The sequence below is a fragment of the Hemitrygon akajei genome, chromosome 17 (assembly GCF_048418815.1).
Source record: "Hemitrygon akajei chromosome 17, sHemAka1.3, whole genome shotgun sequence".
Classification (NCBI taxonomy): domain Eukaryota; kingdom Metazoa; phylum Chordata; class Chondrichthyes; order Myliobatiformes; family Dasyatidae; genus Hemitrygon; species Hemitrygon akajei.
The window spans coordinates 72,650,984-72,668,851 of NC_133140.1; the positions used below are offsets into that span (position 1 = coordinate 72,650,984).

General features: G+C 40.7%; 1 protein-coding gene across 1 annotated transcript in view; it reads right to left on the reverse strand.

The window, feature by feature from the left end:
• The window catches only part of LOC140740831 (meckelin-like), a 182,096-nt gene that overhangs the window by 145,778 nt on the left and 18,450 nt on the right, over positions 1–17,868 (reverse strand). The gene's annotated exons all lie outside the window — the stretch shown is intronic.

The following is a 17,868-nucleotide window of genomic DNA, read 5'->3' on the forward strand; positions in this document are numbered from 1 at the left end:
TTCCTATCTAAATCTTGATATCTTATTTAACAAAAAAGGAAACATACAGTTATTCCTAATCAAAATATTTGTGAGGGAATTGGAATCTACATAAATTATAGTGATTATTTCATAAACAAGGAAAGCGCTGCATTGTAATTATAACTGACATCCATCAGACCTCACTGCAACAAAGGACAGCATTTTCAGGGGGCGTCACAGAAACAAGACACTTTAAGCAAGTGAAGTTTTATTTATCAATTCAGTTAATTTCACTCAATAACAAAGCTCAAAGTAAATTTATTATCAAAGTATTTATATCTCACTACATGCTACACTGGGATTCATTTTCTTATAGGCACAGTAGAACAAAGAAATACAATAGAATCACTGAAAAACTACACACTAATACCTACAAACAACCAATATTCAAAAGGCAATAAAACTGTGTAAATACAAATAAAAAAATAAAGAAATAATACTGAGAACATGAGTTGTAGAGTACTTGAAAGTGAATCCATATGTTGTGGAATCAATTCAACGTTGAGGTGAGTGAAGCTATCTACACTGGTTCAGGAGCCTGATGGCTGAAGAGTAATAATTGTTCCTGAACATGGGAGAAATCTGTAAAACAGAATGGCCTGTGGAGGAGTACTGACTGCTTGAGATTTCCGTGATAAACTACATATCCCGAAGATGTCTTCAGTTCCATTGGTAGTGACAGACAATGCTGACTGCTTGGGCATCATTACAACAGGGCACTGGCTGCTGTCCCAGATTAAATCATCAAAGGGCTGGATCATACTAGTTCTGCCAGTGTAGTTCATCATAAAGAATGCAGTTATTCATAAATAATAACTTCCAATTTGAGGAGCTCTGCCCATACCATATGGATGCATGGTCGCATGGCAGTCAGCGAAGAGCTTCAAACTGCCAGCTGTAAATTGGGGTTCAATTCTCGCTAGGTAGAAGGTACAAGACATCGGGACTTGCACCAACAGGTTCAGGAATAGTTTCTACCCCTCAACCATCAGGCTCTTGAATAAACAGGGATAACTACACTAAACTTCACTTGCCCCATCATTGAAATGATCCGACAACTGCTGATCTCACTTTCAAGGACTCCTTATCTCATGTTCTCGTTATTTATTGCTATTTATTAATACTTGCATTTGCACAGTTTGTTGTCTTCTGCACTCTGGTTGATCTTTCATTGATCCTGTTAAATGAATTTGCTGAGTATGGCCACATGAAGGTGAATGGTGATCTATATGTACTTTGATAATAACATTTACATTGAACTTTGAATTCCTGCCGCTGTCTAAAGGAATTTTTTTCATTCTCCCTGTGGTGGCTTGGGTTTCCTGCAGGTGTTCCAGTTTCCACTCACATTCCAAAGATGTACAGGTTAGTAAGTTGTGGCAGGTGAGGCGACCTAGCAGGATGCCCCCAGCAGCTCATCGGACTGTGTTAGCCGTTGATGCAAACAATGCCTTTTTCTGTTTATTTTGATGTACGTGTGACAAATGAAGCTAATCGTTAAACTTTATGCCAGTTATCATAATCTGCATTATCACACAGGAGATTATGCAGATGCTGGAAATCCAAACTAACACACACTAAATGCTGGAGGAACTCAGCAGAATCAGGCAGCATCTATAGGAAGGAATAAGCACAGAACACAGAAATCTACAGCATGTTACAGTTCCTTCAGCCCAGAGTGTAGTGCTGACCATGTAACCTACTCTAGAAACTGCCTAGAATTTCCCTAGCGCATAGCCCTCTATTGTTCTAAGCTCCATGAACCTATCCAAGAGGCTCTTAGAAGACCCTCCTGTATCCGCCTCTACCACCTTCACTGGCAGTGTATTCCACGCACCCACCACTCTCTGTGTGAAAAACTTACCTCTACCATCCCCCTTGTACCTGCTTCCAAGCACCTTAAAACTACGCCCCCTCATGTTAGCCATTTCACCCCTGGGGAAAAGGCCTCTGGCTATCCACATGATCGATGCCTTTCACACTGAGACCCTTCACCAGTCTTGATAAAGGGCTTCCGCTCAAAATTTCGACAGTTTGTTCCTTTCCATAGATGCTGCCTGACCTGTTGAATTCCTCCAGCGTTTTGTGCGTATTATCCTTTTTATAGCTGTGCTCTGCTTGCTCACCAATCGATCAAAGATCAGAGAAAGTGTACCACAGAAAGGAGTCAATCATGCAATGATCTAAGCAGGGACTGTGTTCCATGGGAGCATTCCCCAGCTGTACCTGGAAACTGGCTGGACTTTACCCCGAGTCTCCAGCCATTCATGTAATTTACTGGAGCTCCGGGACATTACAGTGAATTCTCAGCCTCATTCCCAGGGTTTGGGCATTCAGGACGATGATCAGAGAGAATCTCCACATCCATTCTCAATCCTAGAGGATATGGGAGACTCAGTCACTGAGTACATTAAGATGAAGCAACATGTAAAATGCTGGAGGATCACATTGGGTCAAGCAGCGACGATGGAGGAAAATGGATTGTGAACATTTCAGATTGCAACCCTACAGTCCTTCTCCCAAATAAACAAAATAAATGCGTTTTCCAAAAGCTCAAAGAAGAGATTCTGCCCACGATAGGTCTGACCAGGACCCAGTGATAAGTCTCAGCCCAAAATGTCAACCGATTATTCTCCTCCATAGGTGACCTGCCGAGTTCCTCCAGCATTTTGTGGGCACTGCTCAAGATTTCCAGCATCTGCAGAATCTCTTCTGCAGATGAACTTCTTCCCCTCCCCTCGCTTTGCCACATGGATGAATGGAAAATGGAGGGCTATGTGGGAGGGAAGGGTTAGATTGATCTTAGAGTAGGTTAAAAGGATGGCACAACAGCATGGGCAGAAGGGCCTGTACTGTACTGTTGGATATGTGTTCTTATTCTCGGCCTGAAACATTGACTGTTTATTCCCCTCCGTAGATGCTGGCAGAGTTCCTTATTGTTCTCCTGAAATAAGGAACTCTGGGGCTGTTACCCAACCTGAGTTCCATGGCTTGTTACTGTTACCATTATGACATGCACACACCACATCCCTTCAGGTTTGCAGGTGGGGATCACACCACCCACCTTCATTCATCCACGGAGAACATCGCCCTCAAATTCGTTCCTTCCTTTCTTTTCAGCTGGTGCTCAATTCTCTTCAGTAGTCAGGATGTGCCAGTCTGCAACCTCTGCTGGCTGAATATGAATGGCATGCCTTTCTGCATCATATTCAGCATCTGTATTCTAGCATTTTAGAGACCACTGATACTCTGTTTAATTACTGCAAACCATAAAACAACCTGCAGTGTATTCATGTTCCCAAAGCTTAACATCATTCCTTTAATGAGACTGGCAGACAACTAATATAATGCGAATGTCTGTGAGAGAGAGTGAGGGGGAAGAGAGGGAGGGAGGGAGAGAAAGAAAATGAGAATACAGTATAGAACAATCCCTTAATAGTAAATTGCTTTGCTGCAAATCATCCCATCAGGCCAATATACAGCAGCTGAATTGAGCATTTACCTAGATTTCCCAAGGAAGTTTAATGCTGTGAATCTTTTTTTATCTAAGGCAAAGACATTCAACTTAAATTAGAAATATAAATGTTGTAAAGAATACTGATGAAAATAAGCATTTTTTTATTGATCCAAGTTAAAGGCAAGAGCACTGGGTTAGTAGGTGACATGAAGGTTGGTGTTGTGGATGGTATCGAAGGTTGTTGTAAGTTCAATGAAACATTGATAGGATGAAGAGCTGGGCTGGGATGTGGCAGATGAAGTTCAAACCAGAAAATTGTGGAGTGATTCCCTATGGAAGATTGAAATTGAAGGCAGGATACATTAATGGCAGGATCCTTAACAGTGTGGTGAACAGAGGGATCGTAGATTCACATCCATAGATCCGTCAGAGATGTAGCACAAGTTGATAGGGTGGTTAGGAAGGTCTCTTAGCCTTCATTAGGTAGGGGATTGAGTTAAAAAGCCATGAATAATGTTGCTGCTCTTTAAAACACCAGTTAAACCACACTTGGAGTATTGTGTTCAGTTCTGGTTGCCTCATTATAGGAAGGATATGGAACTTCTAGACAGGGTGTAGAGGAAATTTACCAGGATGCTCTCTGGATTCGTGAGCATGCTTTTAGAGGAAAAGTTGAGCAAAGTAGCGCTTTTCTCTTTGGAGCAAAGAAAGATGAGAGGTGATGTGACAGAGATATACAAGATGATAAGAGGCATAGATTTGTGGACAGCAAGAGGCTTTTTCCCAGAAATGTATAATACAAGAGGGCATAACTTAAGCTGTTGGAGAAAAGTATAGGGAGGATATCAGAGGTAAGTTTTTTATACAGAGAGTAGTGGGTGAATGGCACACCCTGCCAGATGGAGGTAAAGGCAGATATATTAAGGACATTTAAGAGGGTCTTAGATAAGCACATAGCTGAAAGAAAAATGGAGGGTTATGCAGGAGGGAAGGGTTAGATTGAGCTTAAGAGTAGGTTAAAGGCCTGTACTGGTCTATGTCTAAAGTAATGCCAAATAGAACATCTCACAAAACGCTTTACTCAGAGCTCCATTTATCTCAATGATCTCCAAAATCAAGTCATAGGATTATTAAGGCAGAAAGAGCCACTCAGCCCATTGGTTAGGTCCTCAGTGAGCAAACCTGTGGCCCCATTTCCCCATGGCCCTGTAAATTATTTTCTCTCAAATGCTTTTCCGATGATTCATTTCACTACTCTTCGCGTTGGTTTAGTATTATTGTTATCACATGTTCCAGATCATAACTACCCTCCATCACAGACATCTTGAAAAAGGTATGCCTCAAAAAGATGCCATTCATCATTAAGGACACGCCCTCTTCTCATTACTACCACAGGGAACATACACTTAGCGTTTTAGGAACAGATTCCTCCTCTCTGCCATCAGATTTCTGAATGGACAATGAAACCATTAACACTTCATCACTATTTTTGCTTTCTTTTTGCACGACTCATTTTTTGAACCCCGATTTACAGCTGGCAGTATAAATATATACTTATTTATACTTATTTCTTATTATAATTTATAGTATTTTTATGTATTCCACTATATTGCTGCCAGGTAGCAACAAATTTCACAACATACATATGTTAGTAAATAATAAAACTGATTCTGATCTATTTATTGTATAAAAAGGATCTCTGAACATCCCTCGAATATCATTTTAAATCTTCTCCTCTCACTTTAAACCTGTCCTCTCTAATTTTGGACTCCCCTCCCTTATAGATAACGGGTCTGTAACCATTCACTTTATCTATATCACTCGTGATATTATAGACTTCTAAATGGTCACCCCTCAACTTCCCATGCTCCAGGGGAAAAAGTGCTAGCCTTCAGCCCACAACTTTGTACCTGGCAAAACTAGTATTATATTATGTATCTCCCCCATAATTCACAATTTTTATTATTATATATTGCCTTGTACTACTGCTGCAAAAACAACAAATCTCACGACATATGCCAGTGACATTAAACCTGATTATGAAATTCTAAATAAGTGCTTAACTACACTAATTCCTTCTGCCGACATGATGTCCATATCCCTCCATTCTCTGCACACTCGTGTGCCTTCTAAGAATCAGAATCAGGTTCAATATTACTGGTGTTTGTTATGAAATTAGTTAACTTTGTGGCAGCAGTACAAAACAATTTATGATAAGTATAGAAAAAAATGAAATACAGTAAGTATATATAGGTATATTAAATAATTCAATTAAGATAAGTAATGCAAAAACAGATTTTTTAAAAAAAGTCGTGAGGTAGTGTTCATGGGTTCAATGTCCATTTAGAAATTGGACGGCAGAGGGGAAGAAGCTGCTCCTGAATCATTGAGTGTGTGCCTTCAGACTTCTGTACCTCCTTCCTGATGATAACAATGAGAAGAGGGCATGTCCTGGGTGCTGGAGGTTCTTGATGATGGAAGCTGAGGCGCCACTCCTTAAAGGTGTCTTGGATACTATGGAGGCTAGATCCCATGATGGAGCTGACTAATTTTACAACTTTGAACACCTCTATTTGCCTCCAGTACCTCCACAAGGAGCGCAATCAATGCACCCACAATTCTCTGTTTAAAAAACTTGCCCCACACATCTATTAATACTTATACCCTCTCCCTTAAATGCATGCTCTTTGGTATTAGACATTTCAATCCTGGATAAGAGATATTGGCTGTCTACTTTATCTATCCCTTTTATAATCTTAGAAAACTCCATCAGGTCTTCCTTCAGTCTCTGCCACTCCAGAGAAAACAACCAAGTTTGTCCAACCTCATGTTATAGCAAATGGCCTCACATGCAGGCAGCATCCTGGTAAACCTCTTCTGCACCCTCTCCAAAGCCTCCACATCCTTCCAGTAATATGGTGACCAGAATAGAATGTTACACTCCAGATGTGGCCTGACTAGAGTTTTATAAAGCTGAAACTGGTCCTGATGGGATGCATCCCAGTGTACCAAAAACATGGCAGAAGTTATAGTTAATGTGTTTGTTATAGTTTACCAAAATTCTCTGGACTCTGGTCAGTCCTTGGCAGATTGGAAGGCAGCAGAGGTCATGCCACTGTTTAAAGAAGGATGTAAACAAAAGGAGGGAGACTATATGCCTAGTGTCACTTTATGAAGATATAATCAACCTATGTATATAAGCTAATTTATATATTGTTTTTAATTAATATTGTGTTCTTTATTTTTTGTGGGGTTTTTATGCTGCATTGGAGCCAAGGTATAATTGTCCTTCTTTACACTTGAGTACAGGAAATGATACGCAACAATCTTGAATCTTTAATCTAGAAGTGGTTCTATCAGGCAGATACAGCATGAATTTATGAAGGGCAGGTACAGTTTGACAAACTTTGCTGGAGTTCTTTGAGAATATAATGATCACAATGCATAGAGGGGAACAGGTGAATGTTGTATACTTAGATTTCCAGAAGGTGTTCGATAAGGTGCCGCATGAAAGTCTTATCCATAAGGATGCATGGAATTGAGGGTAATGTATTAGCACGGACAGAAGATTAGTTAACCAGTTGAAGGCAGAGAGTTGGGACAATTAATGTTTCTCTGGTTGGCAATCAGTATTGTGTTGAGTGCCGCAGGTATCAGTGCTGGAACCACAACACTTCACGATATACATTGATGATTTGGAAGAAGGGGCCGAGTGTAGTACATCTAATTTGCTGAAGACTTGAGCAGAGAAGCAAATTGTACTGAGGATACAGAGAGATATAGATAGGGTAAGGGGGTAGGGCCTCAATACTTGGGGAAAAATTTTAAGGCAGACATGAAGAGAAGCTGCTTTTCCCAGAGAATGGTGAATCTGTGGAATTGTCTGCCCAGAGAAGCAGTAAAGGCTATCTCATTAAATATATTTATTATAGTTATACAGATTTTTGCATAGTAGGGGAAATTAAGTGTTATAGGAAAAGGTGGGTAGGTGGAGCTGAGTCCTGCTCCTGTTTCTTATGTTCTAATGTAACATAATTTTCCAACTCTTGAACTCAACACCTCAACTAATACAGAGTCCAGGGAATTATCATTCAACTTATTTTTTTTGTGGAATAAACTCAATTTACAGCTTCATCTGTGAAGGCCTCAGAAACAGGCTGGAATAGTGTAAAATCTTTGACACACTTCACATAAGTTTCAACCAATTCTGCAGAAAGCCCAAAATAATCCGCATTCATATAACTTTTAAAGGTAGTTTTAAAAAAATCCCAAGATATTTCACAGATGCAGAGAAATAGGTCAGCAAACGAGCATTGAGCCAGAGAACTTAATCCCCAAAACAACCAAACCTGCCCTCAGCAGCTTCCGGTTACAGCCTTCTGTTTGGCTGCCTGCACTGAAGGTGAGCAGCCAGTAAAGTCATGTTAATAGTCGACCACATGACACCTAGAGGAATCAGGTTCCAAGGGTTAGGTTAGTGGAGAAGGTTATCATCACAAAAATATCTATTTCGGTTTTAGCCATTCTAGCAGGGAGGGAGGGAGGTCACAGGCAAAGTTTGCAATGATTGTTAGTGTGCTGATCACACACTCCACTTTTATTGGTGTATTTAATAAAATCAGCTGGCATTCTACCCCATCTTCTATAGGTGTTTACATCCATTATTAAAAATTAGAAGAGTTCAATGAGTTCAAAGTGTTCAATCAGTTTGATAAATTTTTTTGTTAAAAACAATGCATTGTAATTTATCATTTGAAGGCATTGGTTCTTACAAAAAATCTATGTATAATATCATTATATGTTGGACAGTTAAAGATACAATCGGTCACTCAGGAGTTGAGAGTGGTTCATGATGCGACCAATAATTTATATTTATAAAGCCTTTAGTGGTGTATGGTATGGGGTGTCCAGGGAGGGTAGCATCTCTGGTGAAGGGGCTTGTTGTGTCCATTCTGGAGCAGCTAACTCACCTTTTGTTCTCACTGGACAATCAGCTTTCACCTGTGGCTCCAAATAGCTGTTTTCATGCGACAACGGCCATACCGTGGTACTCCGCCTCAGCAGGCAGGTTGGCCAGAGACCTTGAACCCCGCGGGGAGAGATGGGGACATGCCTGTCCTAACATTCAAAGTCAGCTTCGGGGACTGGGCAGATGAGATCCAACAGCTAGGAAGGTGGTGCTGCAATGCTCCGTGGAGAGCGAAGGTGTGACAAGGCAGAAAGATGTTATGGCTATCCACTACAATCAAGGAAGACCCCGGTTTGTGATGTTAGTTCATACCACTGGATCCAGATTTCTGAGGTTGAGAGACTGTAACTGACACAATGCAATGACTTTTCCACTTCAAAAACTCTCCCGCACAATTTTCCTGTCATCGTCGGACATGATGGACAACCACCATAGAGAACCTTTAACACTGAAAAACCACTCAGCCTTTATTCACGGGGATGGGGGCATGGGTTTAACGAAATCTGAAATGGAATCACATGAGGAACTATTTTGAGCAGTTGAGATCTTAAAACAAGCAGAGAGGCATTAGCACCTCGGAAAGCTTTAGAAAGGAAGGGGAATTAAAGCATTGATGTCCAGGCAGTTGAAAGCAGGGTTACCAGTGGCAGAACAACTGAAGTTCAGGGCTGTGCAAATGTCAGAATTAGGGGACAGCATAACTCCCAGCGGGCAGTGAGGGTTATAGAAAAGCCTGTGCCAGTGATCACCGGTAGAGTTTCAATTCACACCGCTCTCTTTAAGGAGTTCATACATTCACTTTGTGAATGTGGGTTTCCTCTGGGTCCCACATTTCAACGACTTATGAGTTAGGGGTAGGGTTAGTAAATTGTGGGCATGTTATGTTGGCGCCCAAAGCGTGGTGACACTTGTGGGCTGCCCCCCAGCAATCCTTGGACTGTGTTGGTTGTTGATGCAATTGAGGTTCTTCACTGCACGTTTTGATGTACGTGTGACAAAGCTCATCTTATTTTATAAAAGGAAGAATGCTAATTATGAAAGAGGATTTTGTCTAACCAAGAGTTAAAATGGGTCAGTGGTGATAAATGGGTGAACAGATTCCAAGAAATATCTTCCGTAAAGCCATCAAAATGAATTGGTATCTTTAATTTAAAATTTAACATAAAATATTGATGCATCCATGTACCTTCCATGCAAATCTTAGGACTCAATAATATATTATTCTGTACTAGAATTAATTCTTGAAATGGAGCAAGGAAAGATAACACTTTCAAGCTCAAAACACATTGTGTTGGGCACCTTTTAGTACCTAGCTCAGACATAGTCTCCAAGCCTTCTATCAGGTTCATGGGAGTTATTTAGCTGGCGCACATCCAAAAGTACAAAGAAAATTTAATTGGCCATCACGCGATTTGTTATGTAATCCAGTAGGACTCTAGGCAATATCAGCTAGAGATGTAGCACAGGTCATTGTTTGAAAATGTCTGAGTCTGAATTTGAACTTATCACACAAAAAAATCAAGGCAATACTGAATGTAAGGATGGAACAATTTAAATTCTAAGTAAGACAGGGTTTCAGATGGGGAAAGGGTCACATGAGAAAAAGGAACAAATACAACTGAGCACAAAAATTATTTATCTTTTATTTATTGAGATGCAGCATAGAATAAGCCCTTCTGGCCCTTCGAACCACACCGCCCAGCAGTCCCCTGACTTAACCCTAGCCTAATCACGAGATCATTTCCAATGACCAATTAACCTACCGGCTGATACATCTTTCGAATATGGGAGGACACCGGAGCACCCGGAGTAAACCCACACGGTCACGGGAGAGGCAGCAATGTGAATTAAACCCAGGTTGCTGGTACCGTAGAGCGCTGTGCTAACCACTACGCTACCATGTCACCCTAATTATACCATCTCTGAATAACGGGAGTAGGGGATAATGTTTAATCTTGTACATTTGTATGGTTTAAAATAGGTCCTGCACATTTGTACCCATATATTATAACTATGATAGAAGGTTTAAAACTATTTGAGCCTTGGCAATTTTCTTTGTGGGGTATTGTACATGTCCAATCTTATTAACTGATCTGTACGACCTACATATTCAGTGTTTCTGCAGCTGGGGAACGTGTCTCTCACAGCTGCTGCAGAATCGAATCTTGACAAGCATCAAGCTGATCCAACAGCTCTCCCAAACAAAGGTTGCTTGGAATATTTGTAAACTTTACTCAACGAGAGAGATTCGACAAGGCAACAGAATAATTCACCGACGCAGGAAAACTGTTAAGTGGAGCTCTGCAAATGCTACATCTCCACTGAAGTGGTGCATGCACAGCCTCCAACATATTGATGCAATTACAAAGAAGGTCCTCCAAGAGGACCACAACCTTGTCATAGGGTTTGGAGGCTTGTGTGACTCGATGACCACGTTGGCTGGAGTCAGGGCTTTATGCTTTGGCTCTTGGTAGGGTCACCCATGCCGAAAAGGTCAAAGGGTAGGGGCCAGATTAATAGTGGTCCACCTGTCCTGCAGGTTCGAGAGTTCAGTTCAGGTCCAACAACCCTGACTGGTAAAACAAAATTGCTACAGGAACAGCAATGAAGATTGCTTCTGCATCTGAATGCGATGGTATTCCTGAATCTCTTGGGTCTTGCATGACTGACAGTAGTGAAAACCAAGAGGAAGCCCTGAACACCAGCAGAGATGGGTGACCTTAATTTCTGTTCTAAATGCCAGTGGCAGAATGGGCAGTAAGTACAAAGAAGGCATCAATCATCAAGGACCCCGCCATCCAGTCCATGGTCTCTTCTTGCTACGACTATTGGGCAGAACGTACAGGAGCTTTGGGTCCCACGCTACCAGGTTCAGGAACATTTAATTACACATTTGATATAGGTGGTATACTGTACAATGAAGTTTATAAAACAAATTACAGAAGGATCTTGATCAGCTCAGTAAGTGTGCAAATGGTTGCAAAGAAAAGGAATTTCAGGATGTATATTGTATATATTTCAATGACATTAAATGTACCTTTGAAACCTTTGAAATGAAGTTTAATTTGGGTGTGTGAGGTTTTGTAGTTTGGAAGGCCAAATCTAGGTAGGACTTTCACAGTGAATGGCAGTGCTGTAGAACAGAGGGATCTTGGAGCACAAGTAAATTGTTCTGTGAAAATGGAGTCACAGGTGGACAGGCTGGTAAAGAAGGTTACTGGCACACTGGCCTTCATTAAGTCAAGGCATTCAGTATAAAGTTGGAAGGTCATGGTGCTGTTGTACAGGATGCTGGTGAGACCATACTAGGAGAATTGTTTTCATTTTTCGTGACCCTGCTAGGGGAAAAATGTTATTAAGCATAAAAGATTCATAAGGATGTTGCCAGGGCATGAGGGACTGAGTTATTGGAAGAACTTGGACTGGTTAGGACTTTATTTCTTAGAACATAGAAGACTGAGAGGTGTTCTTATAGAAGTGAAAGAAATCATGACGGTGAATGCAGACTATCTTTTTCCCAGAGTTGTTCTGGCAATCACAAGACTATTTTGGATATTGGTAACGAAGATTACTCTAAGTTTGGTTGATTGCTTCATTGACAATGCCATCGGCAAGGGTGCCACATTGCCTGGATGCCTTGGTTGTGGCGAAGTCTGGGCGTAGGCGGCAGGGTCGCCTGTTGCTACTGACCAGGGGAGGAGATGCTGAGGCAGTATAGGAGAGCCTCTGTGAGATGTGCTGGGATCTGCATTGGTTTGGAGACTGGCCTCTCCTATCGGTTCAGCCCTCCGGTGTTCACTCAGTGGAAGAACAAGCAGGACCAGGACAACTCACAATCAATCTACGTAGTCATGCCACACAGGAACTCAGATAGATTTTTTTCCTTATTGTGAATGTATGTTTTTCTGAAATTGTAGCCATGTGTGCTATTGTGCTATATTCTGTTAATATTTTTTTTTGCACCTTAGCCCTAGAGCAGAGGTGTCGAACTCAATTGCACATGGGGCCAAATCTCAAAGCACACTTTAGGTCGCGGGCCGAACAGGATAAACATTTATTGAACACACTAAAACTAAACATTTTTTGAACATAAATATGAATAAAAACAGACAGGAATATTATTCCAGAAAAAATAAACGAAAACTTTAAATAACTTAAATATTTTGCTCTCCATAAAAATATCTCCTGTCAGTATTATACAAGTTAGAAATATGAGCATGCTGCAAAAAAACCCTGAAAATATAAATAAAATTTGTGCTTTTCAGCAAAAGTTAAAACAACAACAAATCAAAACACTCAGTTTTCTTTGCTCTTATGCCGTTTTGTCAGAGCTGGATGCTTGGCATCTTTTCTTGGCAATAAGTTCGTTTAGGTTTGGTGTAAAGTTCTGTGTTGTGGAGATTCTCAGGATGGACTGCAGGTGTTCATCAGTGAGACGACTCCTGTGTGATGTTTTGTTAATCTTCATCACTGAGAAAAGCTTCTCACACAGATATGTGCTACCAAACATGCACAAGGTTCGAGCCGCATGCAGACGGAGCTGAGGCATTGCTTCAGGAATGGAGCGAATAAACTGTACGGGCCCTGCAGTGTCGTACTTTGCCTTTAGTGTCCCATTACACTGCAGCTCTATCAGCTCCATCTGAATCTGTACAGGTGCAGTTTCCACGTCAACAGCAAATGGGTTGCGAAGCAGCTCGAAATTAATTTTTTGCGCTTCAAAGTCACCAAAGTGCCGTGCGAACTCAGTCGAAGTGCGCTCAGTTTATCAGCAAAGTGCGCATTTGGGAACATCATTGCGCCGACCTGGTTCAACATTACTTGGCAACAGGGAAAATGAGGCAAGTTGCACTGGTGCATTTGTGTCTCCCATAAGAGCAGCTTCACTTGAAATGCCTTCACTGCATCATACATGTCAGTGATCATGCGGTCACGTCCCTGGAGCTGAAGGTTTAAGACGCTGAGATGTGTTGTTATGTCAGCCAGAAACGCCAACTCACATTTCCACTTTTCATCCCGCAAAACTGTGGAATCTTTTCCTTTACTGTCCATGAACTGACAGATTTCCTTGTTGAGCTTAAAAACTCTATTGAGAACTTTTCCCCGACTCAGCCAACGCACCTCTGTATGATAAGGAATGTCGGCAAACTCTGAATCTATTTCCCGCATAAAAGACTGAAATTGCCGGTGATTTAAACCTTTAGCTCGGATAAAGTTTACGGCTTGTGTTACAGTGCTCATTACATGTTCCATCTTTAGGACTTTACCACACAGCGTTTCTTGGTGTATGATGCAGTGATATGTTGTTAACTCACCAGTACAGTTCTCCTCCTGCATCTTTACCCGCATCCTTCCCACTAGTCCACTTTTTTCACCGCACATCGCCGGTGCTCCATCTGTTGTAAGTCCAATAAGTTTGTCCCAGGGCAATTTCATGTCGGTTACACTTTGACATACATTTTCAAAAATGTCTTTTCCTGTCGTTGTCCCGTGCATCGATTTAATGTTCAATATTTCCTCTGTAACGCACAAATTGGAGTCCACTCCTCAGATGAAGATAGCCAGCTGTGCAGTGTCCCTCATATCAGCACTTTCATCCACAGCAAACGAGTATGCAATAAATGGGTTGCTTCTTTCAATCAACTGTGTTCTTAAATCAGTGGCTATCTCACAAACTATACTCAGCAACCCATCGATTTTGAAAGACTCTTTTTTCAGAATCAACTTTTCTCTTCGCCATTGTTAGGGGTTAGCTTTGACTTCAGAATAGCGTTGTATACAGCAACAGACGCTTGACGCGGGAATGTTCCCGGATAGCCCATCGGCAGCTGTTGCGCTGCATTATGGGATCTGTAGTTTGTGTGTTATCAGCGCTTCATATCGCCAGGCCATTAATAATTAAAATAATAGATCTATCTAAAATGATCTCGCGGGCCGGATATAATTGTACGCCGGGCCGGATATGGCCCGCGGGCCTTGTGTTTGACACCTATGCCCTAGAGGAATGCTATTTCATTTGGCTATATTAATATATGGTTAAATGATAATTAAACTTGAACTTGAGTTGGGAATTCAAGAACTAGAGGGCATAGGTTTAAGATGAGAGGGGAAAAATAAGAGTACTTGAGTGGGAACTATTTCTGCACAAAGGGGATTTTATCCATATGGAATGAGCTGCCAGAGGAAATGGTAGAGGCAGACACAATAACAACTGTTGGACAGGTACATGGAATGGAAAGGTTTGGTTATGTACTAAACACTGGCAAATGGGACTAGCTTGGACAGAGCATCTTGGTTGGCATAGACCCAGCTGAAGTGTGGAGCTTGTTCCTGTGCTGTATCTCTCCAAGACACTAGGTTCAACAATAGCTTCTTCCCCACTACCATCAGTTTGTTGAACTAACCTGCAAAATCCCAATATTTCTTCTTCTCTCTCAAAACTTGTACTACTATTATATTTATTCTGTCATGTACAGTAAGTTTTGTATAATTTATGTTAACTTGTGGTTTTTGTGTTTATAATGAGCTGTACTGTTACTGCAAAGAGTTAATTTTCTTCGCATTTATACACTGTATAACCATAACAATAAACTTGAGCAAAAGGTTACTAGACAGGCCATGATGTTGCACAGATATTGATGCTAATTTATACTAAATGCCCTCCTGTTTATCATCCATATCATTCCATTCCCTTCATATCCATGTGTGTATCTAAAATCTCTTGAACTCCATCAAACTGGTTGCTTCCACTACTATCCAGATAATTATTCCGGGCACCTGCCATTTGCTCCTCACATCATTGTTAATCTCCTACCACCCCCCCCCCCACCCCATTTTGACATTAAAATTATGTTCTCTGGGATATTTGTGTTCTTTCAGAGGAAAGCTTCTGAATGTCTATCCCATCTGCTATGCTTGTAACTTCAAAACATTAAACTAATTCAAAGGAAGATATGGCATTCTGAAATGTGAGTGAACTTCCTGTTCAAGTGAGGCACACATACATTGTGTGGTAACATGATGACGTATGCAATTCATGCATTTTTACATATAACCATAATGAACTATATAAACAACAAAGAATGTTTAATCAAACTATATATTCACAAGATTACTCAAGTATTAATGAAATATTTAATACATATGCTTCCCATAATTTTAAACACGTCTGTATGGTATCATCTCAACCTTTGATACTCTAGGCAGAACAACTGAAGTTTGGCCAACTCTTTCTTCTACTTCATTCACTGAAGAATTGACAGGATTTCTGTAGACAAAGTTGATCAGAAAGTGAAGTAGCTGAGGCAATAGCATCTGTACTTCTAAAGAGGAAGGAAGATGTTAAGGTGCAAAGATGAGATCGTGTGGAGCATGAAAAAAAATCAGTTGAGTCACACGGCCTGTTTCTGTTCTAGCACTATACTTACTATCTGATAATCATCCAGAAAACAGTTCCTCTTATTACTTTCAACCAACATTTTCTGATTTAAGAGCAAACACGAGGAAATCTACAGATGCTGGAAATTCAAACAACACATACAAAATGCTGGTAGAACACAGCAGGCTAGGCAGCATCTATAGGGAGAAACGTCGACAGCGCTTCTCCCTATAGATGCTGCCTAGCCTGCTATGTTCTACCAGCATTTTGTGTGTGTTGTTATTTTCTGATTTAATTATCTGGTTACTTCTTAATGACTTGTACCATTTCTATCAAGCAGTATGTCCATGTGTACTGGAGAATAAATATCTTTAAATGGGAATTTCTGAATGGTGCAACAGAGAACCAATGCCCAGGAACAGAAAAGACTGCTAAAAGTGGTGGATACAGCCCAGGCCATCACAGGCAAAGCCCTCCGCATCACTGAGCACATCTACTAGCAGCACTGTCACAAGAAAGCAGCATCCATCAAAGCCCCCATCATCCAGGCCGTCTCTTCTCACTCCTTCTATCAGAAAGAAGCCTTTGGCTTTTGAACCTAATTACTATTATGTTCAGGAACAGTTATTACCCTCCAGCTACAAGGCATCTGAACCAGTGCAGATAATTTCACTCACCTCAACTCTGCACTGTTTCTACAATCCTTTGGCTCACTTTCAAGATCTTGCAACTCAGTGTTATTTAGTCATTTTTTATTTTGTTATTTGTACATTGGATGTTTGTCAGTCTTTGTTGTACAGCTTTTTATAAATTCTATTATATTTCTTTATTTTTCTGTAAATGCCTGCAAAAAAATTTTCACGGTAGAAAATGGTGACATATACGTACTTTGAGAATATTTTTACTTTAAACTTTGAGGAGCTGGGTACTTGACCAACACGTGATGGGTTTGCATCATGATCAGAAGTCCAGCCAATCTCAACATTTAGATCAACAGTGTGAAACAACAGAGCAGGTATACTCGAGCAAGGTGAACCCTACACCATGGAATTAATCCCCTGTAGTTACTTCAGCACTCAGACTCAACAACATCTCTCTACCATGTAGCCGTGAGTCCCATTAACTAAGGATTGAAGAATTTGTCTTGTTTAAGTGAAGCAGGCTTAAAACCAAACCCAAATCTTGTTTAACTGAGGATGCTGCCAGAGTAAACATCAACTCTTCAGCTACTCTCTGGGGACTCTTAGAAATCTTTGAAATCATAAAGAGCCTAGCGTCACTTTATGGACATGCAATCAATGTATACAGCTATCTCATGTGTTACTGTATATTCATTGTATCTTATACATTATTATTAGTGTTCTTTATTTTATAGTGTTTTGTAGTGCTGCGTCAGAGCCAAAATGTAATTTTCATTCTCTTTACAATTGTGTCCTGGAAAAGACAGTAACCAAACTTGAGTCTTGATCTTGAATCTTAACTTTTATCTATTAGGAGATTGCTTTGTGGAAAGTTAACAACTTCCTGAGAAACGTCCTTGCACTGAAATAACCTTTTGACAGAGATCCCAGTAAACTACTTGCCCTGAGAGTTGTGATGACTTTGTTAATGCTTTTCATTTAAAATCGGGCTCAATGCAAATGCAGGCTCACTTGTTGCAAGTTCAACATCCGAACTGTGGAACAGGCCAAGAGATAGAAGAGAGAAGGCAGATAGTGATGACTCACCACATTGGAAACCAAAGAGTGTACCATTGTCCTTCACCGCAGATACTTCAGGAGGCTGTTTAGTATTGTTACTCATGTCACCCAACAAAACAATATAATCCATCCGGCCCTTTGTATCTGCTGTGCCATAACTTCATCACTTTCTTGCACTGATCCCTCATCTCACAATTCTATTAATATCTGTATCTTTTTATCCTGAATATACTTAGCATCCACAACCATCCTGGGCAGAAAATTCCAATGGTTTACACACCTCTGATCCTAAATTGCCAACCATGAATGTTGAGGATGAGAACTCTGATTTTAGACAATATCC